General features: G+C 45.0%; 1 long non-coding RNA gene across 1 annotated transcript; it reads left to right on the top strand.

Annotated features, from left to right (window-relative positions):
- The first annotated feature begins 6,616 nt into the window (after positions 1 to 6,616).
- On the top strand, positions 6,617 to 16,344 carry LOC149354993 (uncharacterized). The gene is made up of 4 exons (XR_016289684.1): positions 6,617 to 6,722; positions 7,751 to 7,844; positions 8,388 to 8,463; positions 15,963 to 16,344. It is a non-coding gene; the product is annotated as an uncharacterized LOC149354993 (long non-coding RNA).
- The last annotated feature ends 271 nt before the right edge of the window (positions 16,345 to 16,615 follow it).

A 16,615-nucleotide genomic window follows, 5' to 3' on the forward strand; every position in this document is an offset into this window, starting at 1 on the left:
ATTTCACGTTTTTTCGTGATTGACAGATGTATTCCCAAAAATACGTTTGCCCAACAACACCGTTCGCATTAAGAGTGGCTGATAAAATCGTCCTCGCCCTGCTACCTGCTAGCCTTTCTGGTTAGCTTAATTGGTAGAACGAATGGCTGGATAAGCGGTTGTTCCCAGTTCGAGCCACAAACCAAGGCAAACTTTCATTCAAATGCGAAGTTTTTGAAGAAGCTATAAACTTTGTTTTCTTTCTATATATCTTCGCACAGGTGAATTTCAAAGAGTAATAACTACCTTCGGTGTGAAACATTGGCTAATTATGCTTCATTGAGAGCTGCCAAAATACCATTGCCATGTCATTGTTGCCGCTGTTATTTTCAGCATCTTTTAATGTAGATTTATTCCCGCGTTTACGAGCTTGAAGAATTTTTTTTTGCATGAATATATTTTATGTCACGTCTCGCGACGCCTCAGGTGCAGCCAAGGACGTAGCCTTCGCACATGGTGCCAGCGATGGAAGACATGCCTCTACCTCTACGCATGCTCACCTGCGCGGTGCCCCATCTGGAGGGGTCTGCGTGGGGGATCGTCGCGGCCCTCATGGAATGAGCTGTTGCAGCGTCGCCGTCCAATGAGAACCATGCAGTGACCCTGCGTGGAGGCTCTCGGCGCATTCAGTAAGTGGAAGACGGAAATGCTCTGCTCACCTTTACAGTGTTAACCGCTTCGACGCGGCCAAAACTCTTTCATAGACGCAAGCGGTAACTGAGGCGCTATGCGGCTTCCTTATTGCTTGGGGAGCGCCTGGATTCCGGACGGAGAGGGAGGGGAAGCGCGCCGTGCTTCAGCCTCCGTGCAGAATGTTCGCCAGTCATTGATAAATCAGTGAGATGTATATCAGGGATCTCGCTAAACCACTGTTGTCACTTTTGGCAACTGGCATACGGAGGGCAGCGAAACCTTCGAGTTGATTTGGCGGAATCAGAATCGGAATCAGTTTGTCGTAATAAAAAAGAAAAAGCAAGGTGGAGAAAGTTATACAGGAGGAGGTCCCGTAGTCAGTGGCTGTCCTGGCACCTTCTGTATTATTAAGTAAACCAGTAGTAATTAATGAAACAGAGTAACTGCAATAAAAACTCATTGAATACTTGTGCAGTTCAGACTATCGGCGGTACAGTTAATAATGAAAACGTGGGTGCAAACAAACATACGCTTATGCAAGTAGTCCATAGGCGAAGAAGTCATAAAATACAAAATAAAAAACAACAATAGAGAAAAACGTGATCGATTAACCAGCGCTTGCAACACATAATGCACTGTTCATGAATCGTGCCGCAAGGGAAGGAAGGAAGGTAGGAGTGAAAGAAGAAAGAGAGAAAGAGAGAATGAGGTGCCGCAGTGGAGGTCGCCGCAATAATTCTGACCACCTGGGGATCTTTAACGTGATGTCGGTGCACATTAAAGATCCCCAGGTGGTAGAAATTATTCCGGAGACCTCCACTACGGCGGCACCTCTTCCTCTCTATATTCTTTCACTGCTACCTTCCTTCCTTCCCTTACGGAGCGATTCAGGTGTTCGCCGAGATATGTGATACAGATACTGCGCCATTTCCTTTCCTCAAAAACCAATTTACGAATTTACCATGTATATGCTATTCGTTGCAGAGCAGCCAATTTAATAATGTAAGGATTCGGAAAACCACGTTAATAACTGTTTTAAAGAATTAGGTTTTCTAAGTCGTTTTTGTATTGATATAATGGATTTGTGTTTTTTGATTCCAATGGTAAGCTATTCCAGAAAGAAAATGAAACATGAACTTTGAGCTTGTCAGAATTGATGCGTACTTTAGGGAGAATTAGATTCCGGTTAATCGCAAATCTTGTAGAGTTAGCGTTTGTAAGCTCTGGTTGCGGATTGGAAGGAAATGAGCTCTGTCTATTAGAAACTAATTAATAGACGCATCTAATTTCCTTTCTCTGCGGACAATATGTCCACTATGTGTGAGAAATTAGCTCATTCTTGCGGAAGTTGCACAAAAAACATGGCAACATTGACGCATGCCGTCTTGTCGGCAACCTATCGCATAAGCCCAAGGCTATGCGGTCGTTGCATATCACTGTGTTCGTCTCCACTGCAGCGTCCGACTTTTCCTGGTGGATTGAGAGGTAGTGCGAGCTCGTAATCAAAAGGTACTATTAATCAGAAAAATTCGGGCATCTTTCGATACAGCTATAATAAAGCGGATCAGTGCGACCCTTGATTGCCGAGTCCGCGAACGTACGCGCAGACTTACAAAAACTTAACACCAATCCTGAGCAGTGACAATGACGCAGTTCAGTTTGGCACCTGGGCATTTCTGAACGTTTTAACGAGGGTAAATACAAATTGGAAAGAATAGCTGACACGTTCTGAAGATTGGATTTTCTTTCAATAACGGACTAGCCATCCGAGTGCGCTGTCCTCCCCCCCCCCCCCCCCCCTTTAGAATCGTTTTGAAACCGAGTGGCGACGTAGCGACAGAGAAAGAGCGAGAGGTCGAAAGAGTTCATCCACCTGCTGCCATGTACCATTTTCTAGAATGTCGCCCCTTCCTCTACGACTCGAAGTTTATTTCAGCTCCGACCAGCAAGTGCAAAAATGGCTGAAATACGGTGGTCAGAGGGGCTTACTAAACAATAAAAACAAAATTTCAAAATCAGCGTTCGTGAAGCCGTGTATAGAATCTTTTCTTTGAGAGTAAATGCACTGTGGTCTTTTATTCGAAGCGATGAGAGATATGGGGCTTGTGCAGCTGAAGTTCGTGCAGCGTGATTAGGTGATCCTTTCTTCTTTTCTCTCACGCGGATGCGCAACTGTACCCTTCTTATCGTGTGCAATCATTCGCCTTTCGCGGATCCTGGTGTACGCTTGTTGGCTGTTAAACTAGAAGGCCAACTGGTGCATATATCTGCCTCCAGAATTTCTCTCAACAGAAATCTTATTCAAGCGTATTCTTTAGGTAGCTTTGACTTGTCCAGTGCATCGCACGCTTTCGGTGCCGGAGTAACTACCGGCGCTACAGCCCTTCATGTCGGCGGTCATTCGTAGTTTCTTCTCACCTTACTTGTACCAAGCTTTCAAAAATGACAATGCGCTCTGCGTAGATTGGGGTAGGGCAGGGTAGCAGGAAGTCGTCTTGAATATTTCATTTGTTTTTTAATGCAAACAAATTGCTAATTACAAGAACCAATCAGCCAACTATTTATCGCTGTCTTTAGATTAAAAGGTTCAGCGTAATAGTTGAAGAGCGTCTCGTTAGAGGCAAATTTCAGTGGTCCCCAAAGTAACTTTCATTTAATAAAACACAATGCGGGGCTAATTGGTGCTGCATAGTTTCTAGAAGAAACAATGCACCGTTGCCCCCGCCCGTCCTGTCACCTTGGCCTGTGTACTCGTTTGAAAGAAGTAGCCCTCAATGACTGTTCTACGAAGCTCAATTTAGTTCATTTTCGCAAAGTTAAAATAATGCCGGCGAAATCTAGGCCGCCTCAAACCACTGTGCGCTTCCACTTCAACATGTTAGATCCCTGATACGCGTCCGGGATATGGAACAATTTTCACAATGCCGCATTGAATAGACAGGCTACCTGGCATATCGATGTTCCGTTGCATAGCGCGAGCTCCTTGTTTTATTGTAATCACGGTGCTGCGGCATGAGCGAGACTAACTGTCATGTTTACACAGGATAGAGAAGATAATTTATTGCAATCCGATGTGATTGCACCATACTGGAGCATCATGATTGTAGCAGAACAAAATGGCAACGCAATCGCGGCCATTGGTGCCGCTTACAGATCGTCTATTCATTTCGGCTGCGGCAACCGCATTCATATCTGGGATCACTTGAAGGCGATACGTATACAACACAGTGGCTAGTAGTAAGATGAAAATTTTTGAAGCCAGAAGGGTGAAAACCGGGCTAGAAAAAAATTACCGACGATTACGTTACTTCCTAATGCGAAATTTGAGCGCAGCAAATAAGCTGTTTCACCTTTTCGATAGATTGAGGCAAAGAAATCGAGCAACACATGTATGCGCTATCACAGAGTTTTTTTTTATTTTTCACACGTATTCCTTTAACAAAGATTCCACTAACAGTTCTTGACAGTCATGAAGGAAGCTTTGTGGTCGGAGAAATAGACTGATATATGTTCGACTTGGTACACCAATGCTTGATTCTCAAAGACGAGATCTATACAAGTGCCTTGCGAGGTTGTCACAGCCGTGGGACGCGTTACGAGCGAGAGGAACGGGATGTTCTCCCGCATAAGTGTTAGGAAATTGCTGTTTGTCTTTATGTCAACATTAAAGTCCCCCACTACTAACATCGGTGTGGATCGATGGACGGTTAATGCGAGTTGCAGGAAGTGCACGACGTCTTTCGTGAGTGCGGTAGGGGCGAAGTAGGCAGCTACTACCAGCAAGCCGTTGGGCAACTTTGCGGCGCACAGTTCGCCAACTTCATGTGACGTGCCAAACATTTCGACTGGTATTGCACTCTAAGAACTGCTACTCCTGCATTAAGAGTAAAAGAGCCTCGCTACTCCTGCAGGTCTCAATCTACTCTCTCTACAAACGAGAAAGAGTGAAAGGTCCTGTTCACTCCTCTTGACAAAAGAGTAAAATGGCATTTCCACTCCTGCATACCCCAAGGGAGTTCAGTGCTTGTTTTACTCCTCCACCCTTACGGCCATACAATCGTAAGGGCGCGCTAGCTTCTCGGGGCCGGCCTGCCAGCCTGGATGGCGGCGTCAGAAAAATGCACTGGTATTGTTTGTTCACGACCAAAGCTCTGGGATAGAGTATCATTAGCCAATGTCGAGTTGTTGGTAGAAGCGATAACAGCCATACAAATTTCCTCCCATAGCCGCTTTGCTGCTGCTCTGGAGTTCGCCTGGCCTCTGCTATAGCTCCGCTCCTGAAGGGGTCGCGGAAACCGAGCATATATTTATTTCCCTATGACGCGGGGTTCAGAGTAAAACGGTGCCGAGGGTAGCACCTAAGTGCTGGCCAGTTTCGAAGTGCATTCAGCTACAGCATCTATGTGAAATCGGCTAGGTTTAGCGACGACAAGGGCAGCCAGCGAGCAGCGCACAGTTCGTCGCCCGGCGCGATTGCGGGCGCCGTCGTTGCCGAAAGCTCGGCTCGCTCAATGATTCGCTCCGTAGCTTGCGAATCGCGCACGCAAGGCTGGAAAATCGAGCAGCGACTGGCCTGCGATTGAGCGAGCCTTTATGCCCACGTTTGCAGCACAGGTGAACAAATTTAGCACACATGCATGCATGGAATATCGGCGGCGTTGCGGCGATTCTTAAGCTCGTCCTCGACGCCATCATCACCGTTCGGGTGGACCCGAACATATCTTTATTTCACTACGAGACATAGTTCACAATAAAACGTACTTACAATGCAAAGAGTAGCACCTCAGCGCTAGCCAGTTTCAAAGCGCTCTCAGCTCTGGCATCGAAGTGAAACCTCCTAGGCTTAGCTACGAATACGGCAGCCAGGGAGCAGGCCGAAGCTCGTCGCGCGGCGCGCTCGCGAGCAGCGTCATAGCTGAAAGCTCGGCTCGCTCAAAGATTGGCTCAGAAACTTGCGAATTGTACTCGCAAGGCTGGCAAATCGAGCAGCTAGCGGCTGGCCTGCGACTGAGCGCACGTTCGCAGTACAGGTGAACAACAATTAGCGCACGAATGCTTGGGATACCGGCTGCGTTGCGGCCACGTTAAGGCGATTCTTAAGCTCGTCCTCGACGCCATCGTCACCGTACGTGACACACAGGCTGAGAACTTGAATTCGAGTACGTGCTAAAGTAAGCTACTCGTATTTCTCGGAACAATCTGAACTCGAAAAGACAGTTGCTTCTGTCGGCTTCCATGCATGTGGGCTCTTGCTAGTGAAAGTACACTCGAACAGGATGCGGCGAGTGCGGGCCGCTGTTGCATATAAGCTAAAGTGTGAAGCAAGTATCGTCGTAGTTCCGTAACGCAGTTGATATCACAGTAATCCGCTTGTACGGGTCACATTTAAGCTCTGTTTCATGTAGATCTCCGTCGACCATGCCAGTGTCGCGTAGAGTAATGCATCGCAGCTGCTCTTTGTCCTACCGCTCGCGTCGAACATATCCTTGATATGGACCAGTTTGCGATACGGTGCGTTTCTTTGCCTTTTTTGTCGCATTTAAGGGATTTTCGCTGCCGTCAATCGAAATTGCATTCCGTCAACAGCGTCGTCTGCGCCGTCGTCTGCTAGGACACCCGGGGATGGGATCACAGGATCGCAGCTTCTACAAACGACATGTCAGCAAAAGTATCTAAAAGCGCTTTGGTATTCGCATTTAATAAAGAAATAAAATGAAAAAATATAATTTGTTTTTGTTGCGAACACAATTCAAATATTAGTAATAAAAAAAGCGCATTTGTAGGTTTTTTCAACGAAGCAAAACTGCAGCCGTCGTCACGTTTTGTGTTATTTGGGTTTTCGTAGCATTGTTTGAGTGCTCGTGCGGTGGACGTGTATGAAGAACACAAGTGTGTTTTGGAAACCAGCGACGAGAATTACGCCCTGTCAACACTGGTGATTTTCAACGGGTAAAGCCCTGAAGAAAAGTAGCGCTACGACTTCTTGTCATCTGGAGAGGCAACGAAGAAGAATGTGCGCTTTTGCTAAGCCTTGATGAGCCGTCTGAACGGTGAGTCCCGTGTACGTTTCTTTACTTCTGATCTCTATTCGCACGCGTTATTAGTGTGCGCCTATATAGGGATGGCAGTGCAGGCAGTCTGCGTGCGGTTGCCTCAGCTATAATGCGTTAACGCCGATTCACACGACGGTCCGTTCGCCCGCGGCCCGCTCCCTACGTATTCATGCGTCACCACATTGAGAGGCGCGCTGTCGGCCGCGGCAGCGGGCGAACGGAAAATCGTGTGAATCGGCCTTTACCAGAAAAGAACGGGCGTATAGGCCGCATGGCAACTGTTGCTCCATAGTCTCTATCAGCGTTTAGTACTCGGGTGCCGCGGTAAATAAAAATGCCAACAGTTATCATAACAGAGTTATGCGGTCGCTTGCTAGCGCTGCGAAAAACAACAGACAATTACATTCCAATAGCATAGATTTGTGCTACATAGGAGAGGATGATGAGCGTGCAGTGCCACGTTAGAGAGCGCTCTTGCTAGGCCAGCTGCGGACAGACAAGAGAACTGACAATGGTCGAGTTGCCTCGCGGCTGGTGCCCGTCGGATTGATTTGTGCTACTTAGAAGACGACGATGAGCGGCAGTGCCGCGCGACAGAGTACTCGCGCTAGGCCAGCTGCCAACAGACAGTGCTCAGTGTGTGTACTCGTGGGATTAGTGCTTACGCCTTAATATTTGTCATACAATTTTTTCGGGGACAATGATCGCGTGTAAAAGGCTGGGGCATATCCCTTGCCTAGTCATTTGTAAATTTTTATCTGTGCTTCCCCATGGAACAGAATTTGACACAGTATTATGTCAGAGTTAGATCGTTCTTGCGTCTGCCCTGAGGTGTAGGTGTCGATGCTTCCTCGCCTTCAGATTTTGAGAACTGTTTGGGATGCAACTGCGCACTTAGTTAGGATTTCAAGCTTTTTGCTATATCCCTCGTTTGTGCGGCCCGCTTTCAAGTCGTTCGCTATATCGGTGATGGTTTGTTATTGATTTTCACTTTCTCTTATTTATTCTTGGTTGACTGCCACCAGCTGTGCTGCCGGCGATTCTCCGCGCTCGGAACTATTCCCAGGCACGAGACCCTACCCACAGACCTCCCTGCACCACACTCACCAGTTTTCTTCGGTATTTTTTTCCCTTGCTCTTACTTGCATTGCCACTAGGCAGTTTTTATTTCTGTGCAGATTTGTTAAATGCAATACCAATTTTCGTTTCATGCTGTGATGCGAGATATCGTGCTTCTTGCTAATGAATGCATGCCTTTTCCATCCTCTCATCATTTGTGCAAAGCAGACGGGTCTACTGGTCGCTACGTTCAATTTAAAAATACCTTCGGTGCTGCTGCAAAGCACCCTAGTAGTAATAAAATCCTGTGCATGCTATATTCGAATAGTTACGCTCTTTTCATCATGCATAAAAATAGTGGTATTCCAGCCTGCTCATCTTTCTATGCGGGTGTGACAGTCATGTAAATCTACTGAAAAAATGTATATCGGTGCATCACATACAATCTGTTCATTTCTTTTGTCATGGGCCCTCTCATTGCTTTTTGTGTTCCTATGTTACTACCTTATTCTAATTTATGAAGCAGTAGACAATTTCTTCTCTTGTCATTCATGACATTGTTACGGCCACTGACAACAGTTGCTCTGACATATTTATTTGCAGTTGCCAGCTGCCAGTATCTACTGGGCCATTCGTGCTTCCAGCTTTTCGCTGTGCTATCTCTCCTCAGCTGTTTGTGGTAGGTATTGTTTTCCAGTGATGCATACCTTACCTGCCTATTTAGAAAAATTTCGTAGACATAGGCTCACAGCCGGGTTTAGAAATGCATGCAGAGCTCTACGTGCACTTAGCAGCAGTACCTCCCTGTATAATCACATGAATCTGATCCTGAATTACATGAATGTAATTACATGATCTGTATGAAATAGTCGCTCATGAAGCTTTTGACTGCTGCTGTTAACATAATGGAATTTACACTGCTTCAGGTGCAGAGACTATTTCACACATGTTGCCTCTTATGCATATGTGCCCTCTGAAAGGGCGAACATATTCCTTTATCCCTTTAAAAAATATTGTGTTCTATCATGATGCTTTACCGGTATTTCTGGTGTATAGACCAAAATGTCACTCAGTATTGTAACATGAAGCGGGAACTCAGTTTGTCCAATGTTTTAGAGGTAACATGAAGCGGGAACTGAGTTTGTCCAATGTTTTAGGGGTCCTAAAACATTGGACCAGCACAGTTCCCACTCGAGTTATTGATCACTTCGCTCTCGCCCTACCATAAGCTTGCCGTCCAGGTTGGACAAATTGATAGAGCGACTGCTCCAGTGAAGTGGTGGTCCTGAGTTCGAACACCGGACCAGGACGAATCTTTCTTTAACTACGAAGTTTCTGTGAAAGCTGTATAGCTTTCCTTTGTAGCCATTTGGCTGTGCTCGAGTGGATGTCAATGAGTAATTACTCCTTATTACAGATCTTTTGTCAACGCCAAACTGATTCAGTAGCAACAAATAGTAGAAGGGTAAAAGCATGCTGCTCCCAAAAATTCGTTAAGCATGTTATAAAATGTATGCTGTGTCCTCCACAGATTGGAGGATCCCTGTCTGTTACTAGTCAAATTTCACTACTCCACCTGGATTGGACTCCCACTGCCCTTCTCAAACTTTTGAAATCCTGTTGCCCTAGCAGATCATCAGCTGTCGGTTGTATTACTTTCGCTTCAGTGAAATTTGACATGTAGCGGACAGGGATCCTAGAATTTGTGGAGTACACAGGCAAACTGGAGACTTATAGAATTTTTTTACCAGCCAAGGAAGACGCATACACAAGATTCGTTGTCTGTGTTTCACAACTGAAAGTTCTAAATGCGTGCAAAAGTGTATCGTGCATTCGCACGTATTTTGAAAACTCAATTTTTGCAGCATTAGGTTTTCGGAATTGGAGCTGTAGCATTGCCGCCACAGAATCCCGCTCGTTAACAAAGCGCACACTTATTTGCTAGGTATATATTCGGTATACCGCAACCAGTACACGTCACTGTTTGGAAGGTTCTGTCGTGAAATTTCTGATTGTGCAAGATAGCTTTTCTTTTAAATTCAAGCGCTCTCTATTTGCTTTTTCCTGTGCATATTCATCGGTCGTTTCAATTCGGAAGCGTTGGTGCTGCAAGACGTGCATACGGAAGCTACGTTTGTGCACAAAGCTCCTGAGTTTTTGAAAGCGCAGCTCTGACAGTTCTCGTTGTCATAAATAAGTACAAAGCAGCCTAATCTTTTTGGACACACCATTTCATGCTCTTAGCTGTTTCTGAGAAACAGGCTGCCTTTTTTTCTGTTTTTGGTGTGAAACATTCCTAACAACTTCTTTCTTTCTCGATGCACAGATAGCCTATGCATACACGGGCAGCTTGATTGCAATATTTAGGGCAATATTTATAACAGGTGCAGTGAGCCTTGGTGCATGTGGACAGAAATTAAGCTAGGGTGGGGTGGGGTATTTTCGCACAGGGTAATGTTATGCGGAGGGTTTGGCGTATTGAAACCGAGTCTTTCTGAGCTCTTATTAGACGTCCCAGCACCAGGACAGTAGTTGAGGCTTTTCTTCTTTGTTGTCTAGTCAATGGTTTCCATCACATAAAATAGCCTTAATTCTAGCTATCCCGTGGCCGTCTAACAGAACGATGCAGATATACTGAAGTGATCAGTGTTGCATAAAAGTAGTGAGAACATTGCAAATGCAAGACAACTTCATTGGTTTGCAGTGCACTAACGTGGCAGTCATAGAGAATTACACATTACATTTGCAAATCTAAATTGTGCATAATAGTATGGACTGGCACGTAATGTGCGGAGTAGTCACAGTTATCTCGTTCATGCCAAATGCTAGTGTCAAACATTGTCAGTATTGCATATTTATAAAGAGCAGGCATGCTGCGCCTAACTTGTCGTTGGATAGATTTTATTACTATGAAAGCAAAAAGTTTACACATGGCTGTCGTGTTCTTGCGTGGGAAGTAGTATTACCTTAAATGAGTATAAACACCAAATTTTTGGTTATGTGTGTTCTTTGTAGTGACGTGCTGGGCATTCGTATACATAGAATTGTTGCATAGTATTCGTCTCCAATCGCTAAATAATTACAACCAGATTTCTTTTCTTCCCTGTTTCAATAGCATAGCAATTGCTATGACATCAATGTTCAGTATAGGTTATGGAAGGCACAAAAAAGCTACGATATCGCTACTTCATCGTTTTAATTAGTTACAATGCTAAATAAACAGATTCACAACAGCGCTACGGCACAAGGACAGAAGAAACACGAAAAACACAGGACGGGCGCTGACTACCAACTCTTTATTGCGTGAAAAACCAGCACAGATTTATACTATTTCCTTGACCACGTGATGCACTGTCAGCCACGGGACACAGCGAAGGAACGCTTCACACGTTTGGGGAGTCATCACACAGCTCGACAGAACTCATAAAACGTGCATGCACTATCAAAAACTATAGCATTACCAAGCTAATGATAAGGGGACTAACAGATACAAAGATGTGCATGGACCAGCTACAGCCAATGACAACTGCAGCTCAGATAGGCAAGAAAATGAGTACTTCAAAGCAAAGCGGAATCTTTGGGCTACGTAAAAAACATTCAAGAGAGCGAGAAGGCGTAAAAGAAAAGCATGAGCAAAATGGCGATGAAAAAAAGTAAAAGTTGCTAGGCAATAGGCACAGTCAGCAGGCTAAAAGCGAAAACAAGAAACCGACACCAACAAATAACACGGTAAAAGTAACAATCGTTAAAAAGGGAAACTAAAAGAAAGAACAAAAACATGAACCACCACCGGCCAAGCAATGAAGACGGTAAAACAACTAAAAGTCTTTAAAAGACAGAGGAGCAAAGTTCCGCATAAGGTCAACAAACAAAACAACGCAAAATAAAACACTATAAGGTGAGATGCAGGAAAAACCGTTTGTCAGGATGTCTAGCAGTTAAAACGCAAGAATCGCGTCCGTTCAAGAAAGGTCCTTTCTTTCTCCTGTAAACAGACAGATGAGCTGCTGATGCACTCGTCCCCAGCCTTTTCAATCAAAAAACCTTCAATAATCTCCCTTTCTATTCTACTCCTTGCGGTCGCCAGAAACTTGGTGTCTGAAAACATAGGTCGACAATCGTGACGAGGTTGGTTACAATGTAGTGCCATGTGGCTCCCAGACTTGTTTTTTACGTTCAGGAAGTGTTCGCTTGCTCTGTCATTGAAGCAGCGTCCGGTCTGGCCGATGTATACTTTTCCACAAGTAAGGGGAATCTGGTAGACAACTGCGGATCGACATTCGGTGTACTGACGGGAATGTTTTACTGAGCAGGTCGCCCGCTTCTTCCGGTTTACCATCGGACACACTCTTGCCAACTTACATGGGGCAGAAAACACAACGTTCACATCGTACCTGGCTGCAACCTTCTTAACATTGTGCGATAGCTTATGGATATAAGGAATTACGGCAACACGTTTCCTTTCCCTGGGCTCTCTCCTTCCCTCTCCTAGCTTCATTTTCTGTAGTAAGGCTTCGCACAGGCCAGCTATGAGGAAAGGTGAGTAGCCAGCTAAAAGAAGGCGTTCAACCAGGTTATCAAAGCTGTAATCAGCCATGTGCTCGCAACTTTTTGTTAGTGACGCATGAAGTGCGCTAGTTGCGACTGCCCGCTTGACAAGTTTGGAATGCGCACTGTCGAAGGGGAGTAAACCTTTCTTCGATCTAACGTTGTACGACCAACACACTCGCTTACCACTAAAAACCAGCAACAGATCTAAAAACTGGATCCTGTTCTCTTTTGGCATTTCCCACGTGAAGTTCATTCCACCAGAATAGTCCTTGAACACTCCGACGATGTCCCTGACGGCTTGTGCTGCTGCTATTGACATGCCACAAGCCGTCAGGGACATCGTCGGAGTGTTCAAGGACTATTCTGGTGGAATGAACTTCACGTGGGAAATGCCAAAAGAGAACAGGATCCAGTTTTTAGATCTGTTGCTGGTTTTTAGTGGTAAGCGAGTGTGTTGGTCGTACAACGTTAGATCGAAGAAAGGTTTACTCCCCTTCGACAGTGCGCATTCCAAACTTGTCAAGCGGGCAGTCGCAACTAGCGCACTTCATGCGTCACTAACAAAAAGTTGCGAGCACATGGCTGATTACAGCTTTGATAACCTGGTTGAACGCCTTCTTTTAGCTGGCTACTCACCTTTCCTCATAGCAGGCCTGTGCGAAGCCTTACTACAGAAAATGAAGCTAGGAGAGGGAAGGAGAGAGCCCAGGGAAAGGAAACGTGTTGCCGTAATTCCTTATATCCATAAGCTATCGCACAATGTTAAGAAGGTTGCAGCCAGGTACGATGTGAACGTTGTGTTTTCTGCCCCATGTAAGTTGGCAAGAGTGTGTCCGATGGTAAACCGGAAGAAGCGGGCGACCTGCTCAGTAAAACATTCCCGTCAGTACACCGAATGTCGATCCGCAGTTGTCTACCAGATTCCCCTCACTTGTGGAAAAGTATACATCGGCCAGACCAGACGCTGCTTCAATGACAGAGCAAGCGAACACTTCCTGAACGTAAAAAACAAGTCTGGGAGCCACATGGCACTACATTGTAACCAACCTCGTCACGATTGTCGACCTATGTTTTCAGACACCAAGTTTCTGGCGACCGCAAGGAGTAGAATAGAAAGGGAGATTATTGAAGGTTTTTTGATTGAAAAGGCTGGGGACGAGTGCATCAGCAGCTCATCTGTCTGTTTACAGGAGAAAGAAAGGACCTTTCTTGAACGGACGCGATTCTTGCGTTTTAACTGCTAGACATCCTGACAAACGGTTTTTCCTGCATCTCACCTTATAGTGTTTTATTTTGCGTTGTTTTGTTTGTTGACCTTATGCGGAACTTTGCTCCTCTGTCTTTTAAAGACTTTTAGTTGTTTTACCGTCTTCATTGCTTGGCCGGTGGTGGTTCATGTTTTTGTTCTTTCTTTTAGTTTCCCTTTTTAACGATTGTTACTTTTACCGTGCTATTTGTTGGTGTCGGTTTCTTGTTTTCGCTTTTAGCCTGCTGACTGTGCCTATTGCCTAGCAACTTTTACTTTTTTTCATCGCCATTTTGCTCATGCTTTTCTTTTACGCCTTCTCGCTCTCTTGAATGTTTTTTACGTAGCCCAAAGATTCCGCTTTGCTTTGAAGTACTCATTTTCTTGCCTATCTGAGCTGCAGTTGTCATTGGCTGTAGCTGGTCCATGCACATCTTTGTATCTGTTAGTCCCTTTATCATTAGCTTGGTAATGCTATAGTTTTTGATAGTGCATGCACGTTTTATGAGTTCTGTCGAGCTGTGTGATGACTCCCCAAACGTGTGAAGCGTTCCTTCGCTGTGTCCCGTGGCTGACAGTGCATCACGTGGTCAAGGAAATAGTATAAATCTGTGCTGGTTTTTCACGCAATAAAGAGTTGGTAGTCAGCGCCCGTCCTGTGTTTTTCGTGTTTCTTCTGTCCTTGTGCCGTAGCGCTGTTGTGAATCTGTTTATTAAGCACGAACCAACTAGCCCACACCAGAATCCTCTTACAATGCTAAAGCCAGCCTGCCTTAAGAGTCGGAATCACAATGAATGACGAAGCCGCAATTATATTGCAGTTTTCCTCATGCCTCCCCTGGCTTATACTGACCTTTGATGCCATTGCCATTGCTCAGTTTTTAAAAGTGAAGCAGGAGAGAGAAGATATTTAATTACAAATTATTTAGCAGTCATAGGCAAATACTGTGTGGTTATCCGTGCATAGTAATGCCTTATGCATCATTAAAAAAAAAAAAAAAATGTGCAACTGAAATTTGCTCGGCTGCTGACCCAAAAGACGCGGGTTCGATCCCGGCCGCGGCGGCTGGAATTTCTCCTCCAAAGAAATTCTAGAGGCCCGTGTACTGTGCGATGTCAGTGCACGTTAAAGAACCCCAGGTGGTCGAAATTTCCGGAGCCCTTCACTACGGCGTCTCTCATAGCCTGGGTCGCTTTGGGACGTTAAACCCCATAAACCAACCCAAACCAAACTGAAATTTGTTGTCTGCCTCTTTGAGATGAGAAATTTTGAATTTTTCCTTCACTATTTTAGAGCATGAAATTCAGTTAATGGTATCTGAGAAACAGGAATTGCAACAGCCATTTCTCTTCAGCAAGAAAACTGTCATTGGTTTAAGTGTTTTCCCGATTCAAGGTTACCCTACATTTTAAACTGCACAATGTATTATGTGACAAGAACCGTCAAGCACAATAGGTGTGGTTTTAGAAATGACTGGAAGTGATAAGGGAATACATTTACTTAGAGCAGGTAGTGACCGCTGATCCGGATCATGAAGAGTAATAACTAGAGGAATATGAATGGGGTGGAGTGCATATGGCAGGTTCTCTCAGATCATGAATGGCAGTTTTTCAATACCCCTCAAGAGAAAAGTATACAACAGCTGTATCCTACCGGTATTCACCTATGGGGCAGAAACGTGGAGGCTAACGAAGAGGGTTCAGCTTAAGTTAAGGACAACGCAACGAGCTATGGAAATAGAAATGATAGGCGTAACATTAAGAGATCGGAAGCGGGCGGAGTGGGCGAGGGAACAAACGCGGGTTGGAGACATCCTAGTCGAAATCAGGAGAAAGAAGGGTGCTTGGGCAGGGCATGTAAGACGAAGGCAAGATAATCGCTGGTCCTTAAGGGTAACGGAGTGGATTCCAAGAGAAGGCAGGCGTAGCAGGAAGCAGCAACATGTTCCATGGGCGAAGGTTTGCAGGAACACGGTGGACATAGCTGGCGAAGGACAGGGTTAATTGGAGAACATGGGAGAGGCCTTTGCCTTGCAGTGGGCGTAGTCAGGCGGATCATGATACTTGCAGAAGAGCTTGCTTATGTTAAAATTTTCATTTGGTAAATATGTGCTTGTTTTACATGCACACAGCTTTTGAAAGGACTAGCATAGTGATAATTGTATTGGGCTTCATAAAATTGTAGCTCTGAATGAAGGTTTGCAATGAAAGGTGTCTGCACTTGGTCACAATATAGGTACACACTAGTGGCGACATGACACACACGATCAGTACATTCTAGTTGTATTCTTTCTTTTTTTTTCATGGGGTTATATGCAGGATAGTATGAAAAGGGCATTGGAATTGACTCTTACTTGCATTATTTTCATTCATGTTTGCAGGCACCCGGTGAAATGCACTCATAGCCAAAGCTCCTTCACTCAGCTGAGCAAGCTACGGCATCATCCAGCATCTTAGTTTCTTTTGAGCGCTTACAGCTCACTGCGGTGGATTTGGTAGATGGGTTTACTTTGCTTTTGGCAGTGTTCTTGGCATTTAATGTCAAGTACACCCCAAAAACAAAGCGGGCTTGTCTGCTGCTTGAGACACTAATGGGGCTTGATCCTAGCGAGCGCCTCCCGAGCGTGTTTTGGGCAGCCACAGCAATCACAGCAATGACTTGAGAAATAAAAGTTATCAGTGTTGTACATTTGTGTCATTATTTCTTGAACCATTGTTATTCCCAACGCAGACAGAGCACCATACTAATGTGCAAACTGTAGTGTAGCCATAAAGTAGTTGTATGAGCAAAAAGTATTCTACTCAAAGATTATAATCCCTTTTGCTCATTACTCTTTTGTAGATGTAGCGCAGGTGGATCCTGCAAAACATATGACCAACTTGCTCTGAAGAATATATGAAATAAGAAAATTAGTACGATACATTGAAAACACGTGAAACTCCTTTTAAAGGAGTAAAATAAGATCTGGGCTGATACTCCTTGAAGGAGTATAGTCACTCGAACAAACGGAGTCCTGGAACTCTACCTGAAAGA

This window comes from Amblyomma mixtum, chromosome 3 (assembly GCF_055824585.1).
Source record: "Amblyomma mixtum isolate Tamu chromosome 3, ASM5582458v1, whole genome shotgun sequence".
Taxonomy (NCBI): Eukaryota; Metazoa; Arthropoda; class Arachnida; order Ixodida; family Ixodidae; genus Amblyomma; species Amblyomma mixtum.